The sequence below is a fragment of the Chamaea fasciata genome, unplaced genomic scaffold, assembly GCF_029207755.1.
Source record: "Chamaea fasciata isolate MVZ Bird 193981 ecotype frontalis unplaced genomic scaffold, bChaFas1.0.hap1 SCAF_5, whole genome shotgun sequence".
NCBI classification, from domain to species: Eukaryota; Metazoa; Chordata; class Aves; order Passeriformes; family Sylviidae; genus Chamaea; species Chamaea fasciata.
Window position 1 is genome coordinate 35,069,829 of NW_027094090.1, and position 15,897 is coordinate 35,085,725.

Here is a 15,897-nt window from a genome sequence, read left to right on the forward strand (position 1 = left end):
ACACATTTAATGTCATGTGGGTTTTTTTTTTTAAATTATGAAAGAGAATATTTAAAAGAAACTCAAAAGTGTAGCTTTAATCTTGAGTATAAGGTCAAAAGAGCTTTCACAGTTTCAGCTGTTTGAAAGCTATCTGGCTCTAATGTTCAAATCTTTGACATAAAACATGGCCCTTATTAACATGAGCTTATAAGAGTAGAAAAGGCACACGTTTTCTTGTAACCTTTGTATTTCCTTTTCATGTTAAATACTTATTGCTATCTGCAAAATAATTGAACTTTTGGATACATTCTGCCTAGATTAGTGTTGTCCTTGGATGTGCAGAATATATAAAAATGCAAAATTATTTGAGATTTCTCCTCACTTTCAAAATCAGAATGATTGAAAGATTACTACAAGAAACTTAAATTTTTAATGTTAACTTGTAGCTTTACTGACTGTGAGGGGAGTTATTCGACACAGCTGTTCACTTATTTTCTCTGGTCTTCCCAGAAACATCCTATCTATCCTGGTTGCATGAAAGCACCAGAAACCCCAGGTTTCTGGGGTTGCAGTGAATCAGTAGGAACCTTGTGGTGTTAATTAGATGTTATTAACAACATCTGGCTTTGCTATTAGTATTCCTGTCTTTTTCTGGATAGACTAAATAAGCAAGACCACTTCAGTATTTTGAACTTGGAAGCATCAGTTTCTGGTAATTGAAGATGTGGCTTTTAAAGAATGACTTGGAAAATACTTTAAGTAATAGATTTAAGGGATGACTTGGAAAATACATTTAAATTGTAATGGCATCCTTTAATTGTTTATATTGTGTGTATATATATATATATGTATATATATATTTTATGGGAAAATGCAGAGTGTCAGATACATGGCTGTAGTATTGTTAATTTGTCTGGTCGTTTTTAAGTGGTGGTTTGAGGGGACTGTTTTTAACTCAGTGTGAAATTATAAACCTTCTCTTAGTTTTCACAGATCTGGTACAACTTTTTGGGGATCCATGTTGATTCTTACAGGTAGGAGAATTTATGTATCTGGCACAGGCAGCAAGAAAAATAGTGGTGAGATAGAGGCACAGGCAGGCAGTTGGTGCCTTGAAGTTTATAGAAAGCTCAAAGAGGCAATTCCTTTTTATGAAGACCAACAAGCTATTTTAGAGTTAGAAGAGCAAATACTGACTGGATTTATGTATGGTGAGACCACATGTGAAATCTGCCCTGCTTAAAATCAGTGGCACTGGGTAACTGGAGGTTCTGGTGTGTAGCAAACTTTGGAAAGGAGAAACTACATGCTCAGGGGCTCTGCATCTGTATCACCGTGCCAATGAGTGCAAGTGATCAGGTCCTTCTGCTAGGTTATTGTGTAGTTTGGGTAAAGATTGAACTTTTTGCCTTGGAGCCTGTTAACTGGAATAATACTGTGTATTTTAGGAGTAGGTAATTAATGAATATTTCTATACAAGTAATGACCAAAGTTTTTTGAACCAGTCAAGTATACTTGCCGGTGTGTTTCCAAAACATGCCTATATCCAAAACTGCAAGTTTGTTGGACCACTTGGGCAGATTGATGAGATAATTTTTGGGCATTTGGTAGAAATAAGTAATGCTAAAGACTATTTATTCGTTAAAGTTCTCACTGGTTATTTACAGTGTAAGCCATACTTATTAGTGCTCAATTTCATTTGCCATGCTGTAAGTTTTTTGAAATGTTTGATGGGTACGTGTTCTCTTCACTCACCTTTTCTCTTTGCCACACAGGCTTTCTTTTATACAGCTGTCATGGGTTTTGTAAAAAGCATATTATTCTCTTCCATCTGGGTGAAGCAGAATTGCTTATCTTTGCCCAAATAAGTCAGTGTCGCTTATCAAATGATAGAGTGCTACTTATCTCTCTTCATTGTTTCACTACTTCCGTAGAAATGTCTTCTGCTAATAGACCATTAAGAGCTCATCAATGACATAACACATTACACTGCACTATTGTAAGATGCTCCACACAAAGAAGAAGAGCCAAACCATCTTAACCTAAATAAAAAAAAGCCACAGTCCCACTAAGTATCCAGTCTTTCTACCAAATCCCTGGAAAAAAACCAAACCCATCTCACCCTTACTAGACCTTTTTTTCAACAAGACCATCTCTACTCCAACAAAACCACATCTGCCACTCCAGAAAAAGCTTACTGTAGACTGCTTCCAACACCCTGACCAACAAAGTGTCAAGTTGTATTTCTGACTCTGTCAGAGTTTTTCTAAAATTTCTTGTTTGTTTGTTTGCTTGCTTATTCTGTACTACAACATCTGTATTTTTATATCCCTAATAAAGAACTGCTATACCTATTCCCAAAATCTTTGCCTGACAGCCTCTTAATTGCAAATTTATGATAATTTGAAAAAGCAAGAGAGGGACTTACATTTCAAAAAAGACTCCAACCCTCCCTGGAAGATGCCTATCTATCTAAACCAAGACAACAGCCTTCAGATTGTAAGGGAAAGGTGAGACTTTGTGACAGGGTGCCTCTTTTACCTTAGTATGTATGAGCTAAACTCTAAAGACAGTTACCGAAAATACTTTCAATATTTCATTAATATGTAATATTTAAAATATTTAGGACATGATTGAATCGCCTAAATATGGACCTTTGGACTTGCTAGTTGTATTATCTCAAAGAACACAGTTTCTGTGAGAAAAGTAAACTAATTGGCGTAGCATGTCTTGAGAGTCTCTTTTTTTAAGCTCATCCACTATTATGTTTTCTTCCCTTGTCTCCTGAACTGTTGCAGAGGAAGTTTTTATACATAAAAATAAAAAAAATTGATTTGTCAGCATTGTGCTGGCTGTAAATAAGGTGTAGCTGTAGTTTCTTAGGAAACTTTGTTTAAGTCAAATTTACTGACAAACTGTACACTTTCCCTTTTTAAAGCCTCTACCCATCAAATATGTGTTTGTCTTTACAGTTTAGGGTTAGAAGGGTTATAAGCAGTACAATATCAGGCAATACTTCTGCAAGTGTAGAATTGCACATGAAACCCCTTCATAACTTGTATGCACATTAAGGTTGAAGTGCAAGGCCCTTTAACTGTATTATAAGCATAACAGTGTTTTAACGTAATTGAAATGAATCTGCTCATTGCTAGTTCTTGGATGGAGAATATTTTCATTGCATGGGAACAGACGAAAGGAGGATAGCTGTGCCATAAAATGGGGATGCCATTTTAGACTGGTAGAGGCGTTCCTGCCAAGGAACTGTGGCTGGACTTGAGAGTTTTTGTGTCTGTTACGCAGTGTGTAATGACCAGCTGCAATCATATCTCCTGTGATAGCTGCAGTATATTAGGGCAGGTATTGCCAACTGTTTTTTAGAGTACTGTCTAAATGGGTGAGATAGGCATGCAAAACAAGAAAACTACGTTATGTAAGTGGTTGTAGATTGACAGCAATGGTGGTAGCAAATTCCTGGATATGAGCTAGGGATGAGCTGAACAAAGAAAATGGAGAAAGTGGCACATAACTGAGACCATCTAGTGAGCTATACAGAGATTCTTTCCAGTGTCCTGGAAACAAAAGGTCCTGGCCTTAGTTGCCCCCTGGATCCATCTGATGCTGTCTCCATTGGATGAAATAACTGGCAGTGTGGTGATTATTACTGATCTCCCTACTGATTGACTAAACCCCCCGAAGTTGGTACAAAAGGGTCAATGGTTATTTTCAGGGTGTTTGCCAGCAGAGGTGTATGTGGAGGTGAAAGGCTACAGAAAAGACAGGAAAAAGTGACTGAGGTATGCAGCAAAAGAACAAACACTGTTCAGTAATTGTGTTTTATGAATCTGTTGTCATATAAAATTGTTACCTGAACTGTTTGCTGCTGGAAAACCTCCTCTTAGAGAGTCAGTGACATTTTCTCCTTTAGTGAATAGGTGAAAGTCATTATAAAAGATACCAAAGAAAGTTATTATAAAAGATTAAAAGTACCAATTGTATTAATGAAACCTTAAAGTTTACACTTCAGACTTTGTAGCTTTGCTACATAGCAAACATTATCATTTTTCTATCCTAACATCCACACACTTTCAAAGTATTGATGTTTATTGGTTTTACTTCCATGATTCCATTTTTTAAGATCCTCACTAATCACTTCTGTAGTTTATATTAGTCTAGTATGTCACATGGTGTTATGCTAGAATTTAGTTCTTGCCAGGAATATATTTCAGCACGAAGTTCAAATGTAGTTATTAGTCTGAAACTGCTTTTGAAAATTGCTAAATATTGGAGAAAGGTGTGTTTTTTTTCTTGTTTGGTTGGATATTTTCATGCCAGTGTTTATTCTTTATTGTAAGTTGCTTAAGACTAGCATGTGTGAACCTATCTTGACTCCTTTGTGTTCTGATAAGACACTACATCTCACCCATTTATTGCGAGCTGTTAACTTTCTACCTAATTATATATTCCAGAAAGTTTTTTAACTTTGATCTTGGAGCTCTTCAAGACATCAAAGCTCCACCAGTTTTCTTGTCATCTTATTGCAGACATTAATTACCATGTATCTATTCTGTGTTTAATTATTTGGTAGTTTTTATAATTAATGGGTTTAAAAGGATTTTTCATTTTCAAATATTCTGTCAAGTTATCTCATCTTGGAGTGTAAACTTTTTTTTTCTATGTAGCCAATAATTTTTGTGTGTAAATATTTATTAGGTGTAATTTCTAATCCTAGAACTTGTTTAAGATAGAACAGCTCAGGAATCTGGTAATATCCCATGTCTCCTATACACAAGAAAGCACCTTAAAAATAACTGCATTTCTTCACACAATAAAATACATGGGTCTCAGGAGGCAGGGTATTCAGCAGATATTACTTTTAAATTACTGTATTTGGTTATGGTAACTAGTAAAAGCTAGTCCTCTCTGTGGACAGTGGTAGTTCAATTTAGCTGGTTTAGACTTTTTGTGTGTCATTCCTTGGACTTCCTTGAGCAGTTGAAATGTGCTATAGGGAGTGAGAAGATCCTGTAATTACTTTGCAGGAGTTTAAATATTAACAGTGGTAAGAAGCAATTTCCCTAATTTCAAAAAAAGCTGGTAAAATATATAGTTCACTGCAGAAATGCTAATAAGCTGGAGTAGAGAAATATAACAAGGGAAATCAGTACTTTATATATGTTACTGCTTTGAGTTTTCACCTAGAGAGTAAATCTAGAAGGGGCTTAGTAAGTCAGTTATCTGCTGGATTTGGTTTTTAACTTGCATTCCTCTATACTTGATGTCTAGCTTAAGATGTTGAGTCATGTATAAATACTACGTTTAAAATACAAATCTAGCTCTTAGAATTGAGCGAATTAGAATAGATTTTGTTTTCTTTCCACTCTTCTAAGTAAGTGCCAGCAAGCTTTATGGGCTTGTTATTTAAATGGGATTTGTGCCAAGTCATATTATATTTCATGTTTTTTAACAAGTGGTGCTGGTTTGCTGGAGACTGCAAAGCTTTTACCCGCAAAGGGCTGTACTTCCAGCATCTGCGAATGACTGGGTTTTGTGTCCTTTGTGAGCGGACTTTTAGTACTCTGAAGCAGCAAATTGGCTGAATGATCTATCTAGCTAACTTATCTGTCCTCTTCTAAAAAACTGTTGTATTGGAGTGGTATCCATTTTGCTTGTTGTAACTGCTTTAAAATTAAGCTCCAGCTCCTGTGGATTGGTCAGAACCACAACTTTAATTATTCTGTTAAAAAGAACCTGCCTAAATCTGAATTCTTCTTCATACTGTCCTTTCTTTCAGGTTTTCTGTCACTTTTCATTGACAGTAAGATGTGACTGATTACTTAACTGGAACATGGAATAAGTAACTACAAAGATGTATCTGTGTGCATGGTTTCAAATAGCATTTCTCTTTGTGATGCTGTCGGTGTAAACAGTGCCAGCCCCTGACTTGTGTTTGAGTGTTCATGTGGTGAACCCGATCAGGAAGCTGGTCCAGGTTAAAAAATAGCTGAGCAAGGAAAACAATGATTATTTTTAACCTAGAGCAATTATGAGTTATGAGTGACCTGCTGATGTTTGGAAATGATGGGTAACTGAAAACATATTTCTAGAAAGGAAAACCTGAGACAGCTTGAATTCAGGTGGGTATGGGGTTTTATTATTATTTCCTATTTTATTTCTCAGTAGCAATAAATGGTATTTTACATACATTTAGGTAGAGATGTATTAGCTGGAGGAGGAACATAAGTCAGTTTATCCCCTTGCAATTCTCCAGTGGCTCCTGCAAGGAGCTGCCTGAACTGCTGGGAAAAGTAGGAGGAAGGTAGGAAAGATGAAATAAACTTTGAGATTGCGAGCTTCAGTTTGAGGACTGCTGGTTTAGGAGATGGTGGCTAACTTATGAATAGGGACTCTTCATAAAGGAGACAACTTGTCTGCTTTAGCCCATACTACCTCAGAATTGGCAACTCACATGGAGGATTTTCAGAGCATCAGTATTCTCTTTTGGTTTCTTGTTTGCAAGGTCTTTCTGAAGTTTAATAATAAAAAATTAACAGCAGAGCTGCTGTTTGGACCTTATAAGCTAATGTGCTCTGCCAAGTGGTACTACTTCACTATCCATTAAATAGCACAGCTGGCATACAGTAATGAGAGTGATCGATTTGAGTAGTGATTTGTGGAAGAGAGTATCATATAAATATGAAGAATTAATGTAGTGTACTCTACACATGCTGGGCCCCCTGGCCTCAAATGTATATGTTTTCCACTCTGGAAGTTCATCAGAAAAAAGCACAGACTGTGTAGCTGTGGAGGGTAAATTTTGGAGACTTCAGTCCCAAGTGAAGACAAGACCCTGTTGTGTAATTGATAGCATTTTCGAAGAGTGCTGTGGGTGCTGCTTTGATGTAGCCATGGTTAGTAACGGTAGTAAAGTTTTGGCATCCACAGCAGTTTCTAGAATTAATTCTTTATGAGAGAAAATGGGCATTCAATGTAACCATCAGATGCTAACAAAATGGATGGGCAAGGGCAAGCTTGTTCATGCTAGCTATAAATCAAATCAGTTAATTTTCCATATGCAAAATTGTCTGGAGTTTTAGTGTGGTATTTTAAACTACATCAGCCTCTTTCTTACTATCTAGAAGTTACAGAAATTTGCAGCACAAAAGACTGAGTCACAAAATAATACAGAAACATATAGCCAGTGTGAATTCGTATGTAGAGGTTACCACCGAATGCAGTCGTAGAGAAACAAAACATCTGTATGGAGGCTTTGAGGGCTACAGTGTTTCAGGTGATATTTGACACTGCCGTGCTTGAATTCCCCATGGCCAAGGAGAAGGTGTGTGAGGTTTGTCTGAGGCTGAAACTTGAGGCTACTGTGCCTGCGCTGGGAAAGTTCAGGCACTTCTTTAGGTCTTTCACTTAAGAGACTTTTTTTTAAACCAAATTGTGCCACTCTTGTTTATTCAGTCTTCATAGGTGCTTATGAATCCAAATCTTGGATATGACTGCCTTGTGAGAGCATGTAGTGCACACATTCTGGCATCATAGTTGTTGATTAGAAAACATGCATGTGTTATGAAAATGGAAATGCAGAAAGGTTGCCTTTTACCCTTAAATGTCTGCCACTTACGACAATAGGAGATAATTTCAGTACGAGAAAGTGAATATGATTTTTTGTGTAGTCAAATGTACCAGTGCTTCTAAATGTCATGTGACCCACAAAGTCAACAGTTCAATCCTAAAAATCTCCCACTAGAGGCTCTTCCACTGGTGTCTTTCTGATCAGGCCGTGCTGCTGGGAGCACTGCTGTGGGAATGGTGCTCTTCCTTATCAGGGCATTTAATCTTTGTCCTGCTCCTTGTTCTAGTGTGTAGATATTGACACGCACATGCACACATTGACATCCGCATTTCTGTTGGTAAATGTTCTCCTAATGTTACTTTTATAACTTTTTAAAATAGTAAAAGGACAGTTATACAAAGCAGACAATATGGATTCTATAAAAAGGTATGTTTATTCTTTGTTAGAACAAAATGGTGCCTGATTGTGATGTAAATCATCCACAACACAAGAAAGCTTCCTAGGGCTCTGTATTGAGAAAATGAGGCTAATACAGATGTTTCTGTAGTGTTTCATCAGTGATCAAGGAGGACACATTTTATAAGACCCTAAATAGGGCTTTTAAAAACATAGAAGTAAAATATAAGGAAGTGGACTTTTAAAATGTGTGTTAATTATAGAGGACTATGAATAAAGGGGTTTTCTTAAATGAAACTTTGCTCTCCCTTGTACAGGTAGATCAAACTAGTTTTTAATAGCTTCCATCTAAAATAGGAAAATAATTTTTAGGGAATGGATCAACTAGACTAATGGGGAGAGTGTTAAATCACTAACAAAGAAGTACTCGAAGATGTAGTTGTTAAATTACATAAAATTGACTATAAGAGATTCAACAATGAAAAGAAGAAAATAATTGCGTGGATACACAAATGTTATTATCAGTGGGTTTTACTTAAATCTGTTGTGCACATCCTAATAATCAGAATTTTAATGAATTGGTGTCGCCCAAAGCACAGACAGACATCTACGCAATCAAGTTACCATAATTTAGCAAATCAGCCACATAAATGAAATGTTTTTATGCTCTTCTTCACTGTGAATACAAAGAAAATAAATTTAATTTAAACCTGATTTTTGGCAGATGCAGTTCAGTAGTGACAAAAGATACCCTAAGACTGGATTTTACTTCAGTGACCAATCTACACAGTTTTGATTTAGATGTGTAACTGGCTGTTGTTAATCTTTCCCTTTTATGTAACGATTTGGGGCCATGGGGTAGCTAAGTTTAAATGATTTTTAGAGTGTCTCCTTAAAGTGAGAAGCGAAAAATGTGCAAGAAGCTCGTGAGGAAATATGTGAACAGAACTAAGAAAATTGTGAGCCTTTCAAAAGTGATGGGAAGAGTTCTGTGTGGAAAATGGAAAAATGGTAAATAAAGAATGCAAGTTATTTTTTCATAGCTTTAATGAGATCTTGAGAGGATTTGGTTGTCAGTTTTCCAAGAAATGAAAACCATATATTAAAGCTTGATGTTCAGGTAAGGCTAAATTCCTTGTATCCAAGTGCTAAGAAGTTGCTGATAATGGAACCAATGGATAGATGAAGAAGGGCACATATTGAGAATATATACTGAAATTATATACATACTGTGTTTACCTATTTATTTTAATAAAACACAGTGGCATGGTCTCAGTTTTGATAACTTCTTAGTGAATCTGCTTAGCATTTTGGTAAGAAATGCCTGACAGGCTTTCCAGAGTTGTTTCTATGAATGTATAAGAAAATTGTGTGTAAAACATGTCAAAAACATAAAAGCAGAACTTAACCCTTCCTGAAATGTTTGAACAAAAAATATTTCAAAGCTTAAAATATTACAAAATATAAACTCAATGCCAGTTACTAAATTACAAGATTTGGCACTTTACTGGCTTTGAAAACTTGGCAAGAGCTGCAGGCCTCAAGTTGTAGGAGGCATTTGTGGTTAAATATTGGAGAACTTACTATTTAAACAATTTCAAGTCAGGCTTCCTTTTCAAGAATTAAGCTAGATTCTCTCTTCTTCCTGGGCCAAATTACTTAATTATTGTAGCCTTCCACTATATTTTCCCATCTCCTTGCCTTACTCCTTGATCCTTGATCCTGTATCCAAAAAGCATTTCCATAGCACAGCTCTTAAAACGTCAGTCCCATTTCTGCTGTTTTATTGTTGTGTAAAAGTGATGCTTTCAGTATATGCTGTTCCTTAGAGGATGTTTTAAAAGAGATTCAGATTTCCCAAGAACAAAATAATTTATAATTCTTGCTTGTTTAACCTAATGTCATGGTTTGGAGTTTGATGTTCTGGTATTCCTTTTAAAAGGATGCAGTTAATCTGGCAGACATTCACAGAAAACAATATGGTGGTGTGGATCTGGAGAACTTGTTTTACTAAGAAATTGAAAAATATTTGCATGTGTGTAAGTTGTTTTAAAAATGATACCAAGTAAAACATAAGTCTTGTTTCTCTGGAAGTTTAGAGTAAGAGGATCCTTTTTTGAGGGTGATTAAATAGTAGGACAAGCAATGATGTCCCACATCCTCAGAGGGATTAACGGAGATGGTGAAGCAAACAACTTTTGTGCTGCTGTTCAAGATTCATGTTCCTTAAAGACCTAGAGTTTTTCAAATGCACTGAGGTGAAAATTTGAAACTCCGTTTAAGGCTGTATGTGTGTCTGTGTGCACTTGTTGCATAGAACCGTTGTACCAACCTAGTACCTGAATGAAATGTCTGATTACCCTTTACACTGCATTGGGACAGGCCAGAGTATGGGGGTACCACGCCTCAGGATGAGGGAACACAGTTCTTAGAATGTCATGCTAGAGCAAAGTGGAGAGGTGTTACACAAATTGGTCTTAAACACCATGAAGTATTCAGTGTTGGCACAACAGTGCTGCCTGCTGCAGTTCTCTTTCTGCTCATCTTAGCTCAGCTACTTGACCTGGTCTTTAATCTTCAATTCTGTGGTAATTGTGGTGAATATAAGAGCTTTTCTGTCAGAATGAGCATGTTTTTTTAGGGAATTACTATTGAACAGTGTTCCTGCAAATGTTTAACTATCTCACCTAAATGTGAGTGTTTTGCTGAAATGATCACTTTTAAGGAGAACTGTGGAGAATTAATTTAATGGTAGCATACCATTTCAGATTTTTGCATAATGATTCTTCAAGATCAGTTGCTAGTTCTGAATTTAAACAAACAACAAGGCTCCAAGTTTGCTTTTCCTTACTTTTCATTTTAGTTTTATTAAATTCTGTTGGCTATCTTTATATGACACTAATAAATACGAAATAAAAAGTTGCTGTTCCTTTTGAATCCAAATATATGGAAACATATACAGCAAAACAAGTCAAGTTGTGATCTGAGTGTTAAAAAGCAGGAGTAAGGAAAAAAGAAAGTCTCCTCTGAGTTTGAGGAGCAGGCAGCTGGCTGCAGCAGAAGGTGCCGGCAAAGGAATGCTGCTGAGAGGGCGAGTTCTGGTGTGATCCTGCATCAGCCTCCTCAAGGCGTGTTCAAAGAGGGCTCTGAGGGCACTGCACTGAAATGGCAAGCTGGTCTGCTCAAGCTGGTGTGTGGTTGCAATAATTTTGTTTTCATTGGAGCCAGAAAGCTTTTGCAGTTTAGCTTGGGTTCTGTCAGTTGTGTTGTTTTGTTTTTGTTTTTTTTTTTCCTTTGGAAAGGGCTAAAGAGAGAAAAGGAGTGTACATTTATTGCTGTGTTTTAATCATAAGTCTCACAACATGCTCATTTAATAAAAATATTGAGGGAAAACTCCACCTGTTAGCATAAGCAAAGTTATAAACTAAATTCTGCAACTTCACCTCAACCCTTCCTACTTTGTTTTCCCTAATTGCAGCCAGCGGCACCAAACTCTTTCTCAGCATGTTTAGTTTCTGCTTGGATCTCCTTCGTCGTAGTTTTTAACTCTGTTATGGTTTGTTAGTACTGCTTTTTTCATCCTTCTAAGGTATTGAGGCACCTTCAATATAATTTTCTTAGTAATTGTTGCCAAGTGGATGAAGGGCAAAGACTGTGTCTGACCTTGGTTCAGTTTGCTCTGCTATTAAACTGCCTTCTTCCCAAAAAGCATTTGCTTCTGGGGTGTGAATTGTTGTTACGTTGTTGTCTGACTGTGCAAGGCAAGTGCCTTCCAGAATACCTGAAAGAAGATGAGTAGATTTGAATGATGGTGGCAGGCATGGGCAGGCAAGGAGAATATTTTGTGTTTCTTTTGCTGTATTTCTCTATGGGTTTCTCTCTGTTCTTCTGAACATTCATATGCCATTAAACCCCTGTGTTTCCATGGGAGAGCATTCCAGCTTTGGCACCTGTTTTGTCTCTTGTGTCTCCAGACATTCAAGTCGGTCTTTTCTGATGTACATATTTCATTTTTTTTTTCCTTCTGGTAATTATAAAGTGAAGAAGTCCTTTTTTTGACCAATGGGGAAATAAGGCTCTTGGATTTTAAGGCCACACTCAATAATTACTATCTTTATTTTGGTGCGTCTTCTCTTATGTGCATGTGAGGTTTGGTATGTGGGAGTCCCGTGTACCAGAAACGTTTTGTTTTCCAGTTGAAAAACTTGGCTTCATGGCAGTGAAGATATGCTAGCCAAAATAAACAGAAGGTCAAAGTATGGGTGGTTTTTAGTCCGAGTAGGATACCAGGATTCTTAAATCATGTAGAATTTGCCAGCATGGATTGCATCATGACTCTTAAAGCATATATCACGTTAGGTACAGAGGCTATCCATTTAATCTGTTGCATTAGCCAGTTGTGAAATGGGCAGTTTTCAGCTACCAGCACAATTCAAAGGATTGACTGCAGTACTATTCAGCATCCTTCACCTATATTCTGAAATGAACAGCATGCCAATAAAACTGTCATTGTCTCACTAAGTAACATTTTTTCTTACATGGTAAATTGGTTTCTGGTATTGGTCTGTTTGCTTTAATACAATGGGGGTTTTTTGTGTGGAAAGCTGAAAGCTGCTTCGCCGTAATGACTACTCTGGTTAATGAGAAGAGGGTGAAACGAGTTACTTAGAAATTTTCTGTGTATAACCTGAAATGTTCAGATTTATACTCTCAGTTTCAATTTAATCTCTGAGGTAACACTTTCTAGGGGAAATTATCACCTGCTGTACAAAACCAGTGACATCAACAAATGCTCAAAAACTGAGATGAGAAAATTAGTTACAGTCTGTCTGTGGGGATTTGGCTGTGTTTTCTTCCAGTATTTCCAATTTGCTTGTGAGGTTGCAGGATGTACTGGCCAGGTGTACTGATGGTCATCATAGTACTAAATTGGGGATACTTCCCTGAATCCCTCTAGAAATGTAAACATGCAAAATCTTGAGGGCCAGGAATTTTCAACTTTGGGAGGAAGTTATCCAAGTTAGTTTTGCCTCTTTCAGTGTGTTCAATTGTCTAGCACATTATTTGTGATATTTACTCCTAGTGTCTAGTTTAGATGAAGTTTAGACAACCAACATCTGGACTCTGTTTCTTACACAGTAAATGGAAAGACATAACAGAGGACCTAGCAGTGTGGCAAGCTAGTGGTTTGGAAGGCCACTTTTTCATTTGAAAAGACTCTGCAAAAGATGGGCTAACAGACAAGGCACCCTTGCTTCTCCCTGCCTCTTCTGAGGTGTGCTATGGTTTGAATTTTTTCCCTCCCTGATTTTTAGGAGGTTTGTGAGAGGAATTTATGTGTACAGAAAATATCTCCCAAAGTTAACGTTTGATTCTGCAACCAAAGCATGCAGAACTGAATTAAAACCAGCTTTTAGATCAGCGTTGCAACCATGAGGTGTCTTAATTGGGGTGACTACGAGCAAATGAGGAGTATGATAGCAGCATGTCCATGTGGCCTTTCTTGCACAAGGGGAATGCACCCCTTGTTCAGATCATTCCCAGCCTTGGGAGACTGCAGAATTGCAAATGTTAGAATATCTACAGGTTTTTGACTGTGTTGTTCTTTCTAAAGTATCTACTCTTGTTGACACTGATGCCTTGTGTTCCTCAACTTCTGAGAAATTAGCATAACTTGTTGGCCCTGCTTAGTCTGTGAGGGAAAGAGCCACTTTTTACTTCATAAAGCCAAGTAATCAATCTTAGTGAAGTTACTGCAGTTCCTACCTTTCACTCCCATTAACAAGGTTTAGATGAATGCTGGTTCTGATTTGCATTGCCTGGGATTTTTACCTTGCAATGCAGTACTGAATGTGTTAGGGAGAAGCAGAAAATACTCTTCATCCCTTTCCCCTCCTTGCATGACTGCACACAGCCACCACTGATGCTTTGTGAATGGGAAATTACAGCTACTAAATTTGACATTGTAGACATAATTTAGGATTGTGACTGTGGAAATGTCTACTTCTTCTTGTATGTTTAAGTTTGGGTAAATATTTTGCAATCTGGGAAAATTTAGGAAAGTCCTGAACTGAGTAAATAGCCAACTTGTAATTTGACGCAACTGTTTGGAGAATTTTGTTGTTGCTTTGCATTTTAAAAAAAAGTTAGGTGCTGCAAGTTTGTGTGCTTTCTTTAATCCATTATAAAACTCTGTTTAGATTGTTTAAGAATCATTCTTAGGTAACTGAAATAAGCTAGTCTGCTTTAGGTAGCCAAACCATGGAAAAGGTTTAAAACTGTGCTAGAGAAATACCAAGGTAAAGACCAGTGCAAACATACCTGCATTAGGATAGCTTACCTATGAACATTTTTATTGCAATTATTTTTCTAATGACTGCCTCCTAAGATTTCACCAGAGTGGATGGGTCAGGTTTTCTGCTTGCTCTTTTCATTCTCCTGTTCTGAAAATTTTAGCAGGGAATTTGGTAGACTTCAATCCCAGTAGTTAGTGAAGTGGCTAATTTTTTCTGAAAAGTGGGTAGATGTGACTAAGGCTGTGACTAAGGCTGTGATTCTGTCCCCAGCTGACTCTGGCACTTGCTGGACTCTCTGCTAGCTGGTTTGGTATGCTAAGCCAGCAGAAACCTAACCTGACCAAAATCACAGTTTAATAATACCAGCTAGATTGGGTAGGGCCATCCCATAACCAAAGCTTGAGCCTACAGGGGCAACTGTATGCAAAAGCACATCTCTGTCAAGCAATTCATTAAGTTTACCTTTTGGTACCTTTGTGAAATCTAGGGTTTGGTTTCAAGTTAAGTATAAGTTGCTAATGATTTCCTTTTTTTAATGTCTTATGGCCGAGCGCTCACAAATTTTTGCTGAGTTGGTGTCATCCATATATGTTGATTGGAATGGCTTTATTGGGTCACGCTTGAAGTATCAGTTTATCCAGTACCCTGTTTCTGACAGTACTTAGTAAATTCCGACAGCCAGTAGTAAATATATAGAGAAGGGAATAGTAAGAAGGGACATTTTATGATCATTCTTTAAGACCCATCTAAGTATCTGCAACTTAGAGACTTTTTGAGCCAGATACGAGCTAGCCTTGAGTTTAAAAGTTTTTTGTGGAGCTTGCATTTGTCCAATTACTTTCTGACTCCTTAAAATTTTGGAACTTATTCCCACAAGACATTGCAGATCACAAAGTTTAGCTACAGACCCTGTGCAGAAAAGAACTTTTGTGTGTTTGAACCGCCCTTTAATGATGTCAACTGCTGTTCCCTAATCATTGCATTTGGAAAATAGTTGTGCTTTATTTATCTTCTCTTTGTCACCTATAATTCTGTGCACATTTTTTCTGCTCTGTGTGCTCCCTTTTTTCAGGCTGAGCCGTTTAGGTAGAATATTTTTGCTTTTACTCTGTCTCTTTTGACAGGGGAGGCCTGATGGCATACATTACTACACCTGTGGGTACACTCTGGATTCATACAATAGAATTATATTTTTGATTTGGCACTTTCAAGTGTTTCCAAACGCTTTAACACTTTTTTATCATTTTCTTTGTGATAGCTATCCAACTAGAGTTTCTGTTGGATTGCATGACTATGTGACTGATCTTTCCTAACAGATAGAGATCCTTTGCTAGGAGTGTTATTTTTGCATTTGCCGGTGTTGAATTTTTGGTAATCTCTTGCACAATCCCTTCACAAGTAAGAGAGTTCCACAACTGGTATAATCATGCCTAGGATCTGGGATGAAATTAGGACTACATTACACATGATATTATGCAAAAATCCAGGGTGCTTTGGTTTGCCAAGATGATTTTAATCCAGGGGCGAGACAGGGGACAGTTGATGAATACAAAGAATTGCAGCCAACTAATTTAAAAGCAAAGCTGCGGTGCTCTCAAAGAAGTTTGCTTAGACATCCTGAAAGACTGATAAAGAGGAGTA

The 15,897-nt window shown here is 37.2% G+C and overlaps 1 protein-coding gene across 2 annotated transcripts in view; it reads left to right on the forward strand.

The window, feature by feature from the left end:
• FRS2 (fibroblast growth factor receptor substrate 2) overlaps positions 1-15,897 on the forward strand; it is a 50,878-nt gene that overhangs the window by 15,562 nt on the left and 19,419 nt on the right. The window lies entirely within an intron of this gene.